We start from the raw sequence: 5944 nt of genomic DNA, 5'->3' as shown, positions 1-5944 counted from the left end.
TTTCTGGCGATAATCGTTCGGGATAGGGCTCCGGAAATAAATTAGAATGCATTGAACTTACAGTCCGTAAGTTGTAAACAAAGTCAGTCACATAAGCACTTCCGCATGTTCTGGATACGTGATCATGGACGTCTTCACCGATTCGCGGACGTAGGTTACACGTAACCGGAAATGGGAGTTGTACTGAGCCGTTATTTGAGACTTTATTTTGTATTTTATTAATTTTTGGTTTTACAGGTACTTTAGATTTTTTATCGGACCTGTCTGTGGTCTTTGAATTATTCTGACCCATGTTCAGTGATTTCCAGAGGGGTTTACACGCTAGGAGGATTTAGGTTAGTATTTTCGCTGCGGCACAGCTGAGATCACTTTAAATTTATTGCTAGCAATTTTTGTTTGGGTGAGCAACTCTCACTTAACGAGCAACTTCTCGCTTAACAACAGGCAACTTCCTGTGTCACTTTTTGGTGAGCAACTTCTCACTTAACGAGCAACTTCTCGCAAAACAACAGGCAACTTCCTGTGTCTTTCTGCTTTTAATTTACTGCTTTTAACCCTTGAGACCCGTGTTTTTTTTTTTTTGTTTTTTTGTTTTTTTTTTCAAAAGAAAAATTAAACAATTAATTATTATTATTTTTTTTTTTTTACGTATAAATGTGTTGTGTCTTTCCACTTGATTATAACTGATTTATTTATAACATTTTATATAAAAGAAAAACGAGAAGCACATTAATTCATAGTAATTTAACATAAAATTGTTTGATAGTGTTAATTTGGAAAGCCACAACTCTAGCGGGTCCACCAACACCACACAAGGGTTAATTTACTTTATTCGGGGACTGAGGAAGTCGTCAGTGTATCTCTCTGGATCACTAAGTGAAACTTCGTCAGCATATCCCGTTTTTTTTTATGGATCGATCACTGAGAGAGGTATAATACGGTCTTTATATAAATATGAAAGACGCATATTTACCTTCTGTCAGTCAATCCCACTTCTGACGCCAAATTGAAGGAAAAAAATGTCCATCCCGGTTTTCCCTCCAAGGCACGAGCGATAAGCAGAGTTCTGTCCTTTCCTTCTAAGATTCCTAATTATTTAAAGTAACACTCAGGTATGCCATTCAGCTGGGTTAGTTACGACGTCGGGAGCAGCTTGGGAGAACAAGGAAACACAGACTGCTTCAGGTTGTCTTCCCAAATCGACTCAAAGGTTTATTTAGTACATAACAGCTTATATAGAGGAAAAAAAGGTTCGTGTGTCAGCAAGTTCTCAGTTCAAACCGGTACAGACCAAATAAGGAAACGTCTTCCTGCCTTGTGAGCAAAGAAGTATCCTGTGTGTAGTTTATCAGTTCAGCTACAATTTATGATCATCCCAGCAAAATACACTCCTAGACATAGAATACAGAGTTCTTTCATTAGTGAATTCTGAAACAAACCACCTGGCCTTTAACGAGCCTTTTTCTAAGAGATAAAGAAAAAGGGAGGATGGGAGTAAGGAAGTGGTCTCGTCTCTGTGGTATTTTCGACCTTGGGGTACCAGCCTGTGAGTCTTACACATTAATTCTTGGGTCACAGAGAAAGAGAAAAACAACTATTAAATGGGCCTTATTGAGTAACTCTTTTCTGTATAATATCACAATAAAACAATATCCTGTAAATGCTACCATGGTATCAAAATATCACAACAATAACATATTATAGGCATCCTGCACAGATCACATGACTTCATCACTAAGGCCAGACGGTGATGATAATGTTATTTTCTGTTATGTCTCTTCAGATCACAGTGTGCCCAGGTGCCAGGTTGTGGGACGCTGCTGTTTTCAGCCTCTTTGTTGGTGTTGACAGCTGGCTGCTGCTGGTAGCGATGCTCATAACAACGAGGCTTTTCCTGTTCTTCATCAGTCCACTGCAAATAAAGCTCCCTCAAATCTGTTAAAATAAGGACAGATGAAAGATCAGACCTGGAGAATCACCGGTCATCTCCTAATGTTTTCAGACAGGATTGTGTCAGCTACACAAGGATAAATAGAAAGAATTAGATCTCCTTTGTAGTCAATATACTGTAGACAGCTCAATGGTAAACTGACACATTCTTATATAGTGCTTTAAACAGCACAGAAAAAGCACTTTTTTCTATTTCTAAGTGCTTTCTATCTAACATTCACACTGAGGTGAATGCATCGGGAGCAACTGATCTCAAAGCTCCAAGTGTATTTGATGTCAGCTAATCTATGCTAATGCCACTGCTATTTGTGTAACTAATAATGGTATTTTATTTTTAATCTTGTCTTAAGACAGTCATTACATCAGCAGAGCAGGTTTAAATCTGTCTGAACTACTTTGTGGAGTCTATCTACATCAGAAATGAATGTGTGGGAGGCAGGTGTGAACCTACAAGGAGCAGAGATAGTGGAGGCAGATGAGATTCAGTACATGGGACCTTTGAGCTTTGTAGAATCCCTACCCTGCTCATTTTAAAACCTTTCATTTAATTCATGTTGTTTAAATTGGTTGTTGGTGGTGCTTTTATTTAAAATATAGTTCTTCTGAATTATTCAAAACGTTTAACCAATTTGCTTATATCGACACACCGTAAGTGACACAATTTAAACAAGCAGCATAAAATATTGCGAAGCCCAGATATAATTTTTAGCATAATCCAACACCAGATGTCCAACCTGCATCGTTATTAATAATAATGATATACTGTCAAGAAATCAAACAAAACAAGTCAACTCATGGTCCCACAAACATTAAACAACTAGGAGTGTGAGTTATGCTAACTTTTTACACTGCAAGTAAAACTGACATTTGTCTTATTGACTGACAGAAGCCAGGCTGCCATATCGCACCATCGGCCCCTCTGGCCACCACCAGTAGGCGGTAGGGTAAAGTGTCTTGCCCAAGGACACAACGGCCAGGACAGAGAGCCCGGGAATCGAACCGGCGACCTTCCGGTTACAGATGAGCTTCCCAACCTCCCTGATCCACGGTCGCCCGTCAAGAAATAATCTTGATAATACATTAAAAATAATAATAATGCTGTATGGGAAAGCTAGACAGTAACTTTAGTACATTAATAAACCAGCAGTTTTCTGTGGGTTAAATGTGTGACTAACATAGAAACAGGCAGAACATTTACTATAAAGTACATTTGTATTACCAGAATAAATGTATGTATAATGTGTTGTTACTTACCTGATACACACAAATGCACACTCGGTAAATTTCCCCCCACATTTATTCCCTCTGTGCTGTGAATCTCTGGTCTGTATCGTCCTGACTCGTCTTCATCCAGTTGAATCAGCATCATCATTTTCCCCTGTGGTCACCTGTTTCTGTCTGCGATGAAAGATTATCCTTGTGTCCTTGAACCATCTCAGGCTCTCTGATGCCTTTAACTTATATTTAAGTGACACAGTGAAGTTTGAGCCTGTTGCAGCGTACACACAATCATCCTGAGAGCCTTTGAAACAGAAAGATGAGATTAGCCATGTTAGAAAGGCTCTGAACGATTGTATGTCAATTTATAACATTTGAAGGACATTGTGTTATTTATACTAAATTCAGGGCTGTACCTAAACTTTGTTCCATCTACAGACTTCTTACAAATTTCCAAAGTAGCTGCCAAGAAATCACGATGCAGATAAAAAGTGTCAGACACTAAAATTTAATTTCTGTGTTCGTGAGCAACGCTGCTTTGCAAAGGTGTCCACATTGCATAGCTTGAGTTAGTACACAGCATGTAAACACATTTTCTGCATGTACAAATATCTTTGTGAGAATTTTCAAAATCTCCATAGAGATGTTATATCGTGTTTTAATTTGATAAATCATTGACAATCAGCTGATATTTCACATTCTTCTCAATAATGTCGACTACTTTAGAAGCTGACTACTTTTAGATTGACTGGAACTTTTTGAGATCACGACAATCATCATGACATTGCAAAGAAAACAAATATACCAAATGTGCAAAAACAGTTCTCAGTAAAATGAATTTTGCAATCACTAAGTCGCTTTATCAGAGTTTCACTTTCTGTCAAGGGAACAGGAAATCAATCATCTTATGATTATTTTCCTCAGTAATAATAAGAAAGTAAGCCTCTACGTTCATTCTGACACACTACTCAAAACTGGTTGGGTGTCTTTTTTCAGAGCCACTTGCTCTAAACCTTTCATTTAGCATGAAATGTTGTTTTCTGGAAAATCCCTTTCATAACTTTACATGTGCAGAAAAGAATTAAAGTATTTATCTTTATAACTGTCATGTGGGAATGTGCTTAATTTCATGAAGCCCAAGTAATGCATGGTCTCACCAAGAAAACAGTCAAAAAAGCATCAGCGATGACAGACAACAATACATCACGTGAAGATCGCATATAAACGTTTTTGCTTGACAGGGAGACAAGTGACTGTAATCACAAGAACTATGATGAGGCAGTGTGATGTTTCAAATAATTAGAGTTACTCATTTAGTCCAATAATGAACACTTTCATTCTTTGTGTAGTACAGGATTACTACAGTTTATTTGGTGGGTCACTTTTGGGTGAATGATACTTGTAATTTGTAAATATAATGATCAGTTTTTTAAAAGAAGCACAATTGTTTGATGTTTTATCTCATTTACTGCATCTACATGAACTTTGAAATGTCAACCTGATCGCTCATTTAAAACTCCCTCAAATACAACAAAACTACACCTGACAGCATACAGAGATGAAGTGTAGCGTACCTGTGGAGGCAGTGATGAAGCAGCAGAGCAGAAACAGCGATGGTGGCAGCAGAAGCCATCTTCTTCACCGTTCTCATCACATTCAACTAACAGCCGCTTTCCATTTTAGAGGCTGTTTCCTGTCAGAGCATGGTATCATCATGTTTATGTGAGTGGGCATGTGTGGTTTTGAAGGGAAGAGGCCTCGTCTGCTCTCATAGATAAAGTACATAATTTCGTTCCACCTCATGTTAACATGTGATGTGAATGGGTGTGATGTAAGTGGTGTTGAGGAAGTGAGCATCAGCGCCCTCTGCAGTTTGCGTGTCGAAGTGCAAAAGCTTACAGCACCTGGTATTCCCAGGCGGTCTCCCATCCAAGTACTGACCAGGCCCGACCCTGCTTAGCTTCCGAGATCAGACGAGATCGGGCGTGTTCAGGGTGGTATGGCCGTAAGCGAGAGAAGAGCACAGAAACAGCCTTTTTAAACATGCTGTGATGACACACACACGTACGCACTTACATTTTTATGTTCTATATATAAGTGAAAGTCTAGAAAAAGCGACAAAAATGTTTGACTTCCAAATCGTCCTCTGTCACTTTAACACTGAACATGTCTTCTTATCGTGATATTACTGCTGGAAAAGCGTTTTTGCAGCTCAAATTTGAAGCTGCAGTTAAGGTTTGCATGTTTCGCTGTAACATATGGTAAATGGCCTGTATTTGTATAGCGCTTTACTAGTCCCTAAGTACCCCAAAGCGCTTTACACATCCAGTCATCCACCCATTCACACACACATTCACACACTATGAAGCTTAGCACAATAATATATATCAAATTGTGTGACATTTGCCAGCTATAAAAGGTCTTTTATGTAGCTATGCTCTCGCTTACGGCCATACCACCCTGAACACGCCCGATCTCGTCTGATCTCGGAAGCTAAGCAGGGTCGGGCCTGGTCAGTACTTGGATGGGAGACCGCCTGGGAATACCAGGTGCTGTAAGCTTTTGCACTTACACACACAAACTGCAGAGGGCGCGGGTGTTCACTCAGTCTCTCAACATTACTCTATGCTATTAAATTTGTATTCCGCATGATAATCAGCCCAACAAAATAAATAATCAAATTTCTAACATTTGTGTTAGCGTTTTAGTGTGAGGCAAGAGAAACCAGTGAAACAGTTATTTTATCGGTAACAGTATCCATGGAAAGAAGTCCACC

At 39.0% G+C, this 5944-nt stretch overlaps 2 non-coding genes across 2 annotated transcripts; one reads left to right on the top strand and one right to left on the bottom strand.

Moving 5' to 3' along the window:
• Nucleotides 1-5060: 5060 nt before the first annotated feature.
• On the bottom strand, nucleotides 5061-5179 carry LOC146608783 (5S ribosomal RNA). Its single transcript, XR_014905209.1, has one exon. It is a non-coding gene; the product is annotated as a 5S ribosomal RNA (ribosomal RNA).
• A 431-nt stretch (nucleotides 5180-5610) lies between these two features.
• On the top strand, nucleotides 5611-5729 carry LOC146608782 (5S ribosomal RNA). Its single transcript, XR_014905198.1, has one exon. It is a non-coding gene; the product is annotated as a 5S ribosomal RNA (ribosomal RNA).
• The last annotated feature ends 215 nt before the right edge of the window (nucleotides 5730-5944 follow it).

The sequence above is a fragment of the Diplotaxodon limnothrissa genome, linkage group LG23, assembly GCF_057381915.1.
Source record: "Diplotaxodon limnothrissa isolate DT_005_m linkage group LG23, D_limnothrissa_male_GT1.1, whole genome shotgun sequence".
Taxonomy (NCBI): domain Eukaryota; kingdom Metazoa; phylum Chordata; class Actinopteri; order Cichliformes; family Cichlidae; genus Diplotaxodon; species Diplotaxodon limnothrissa.
This window is presented reverse-complemented; position numbering and strand designations above follow the sequence as displayed.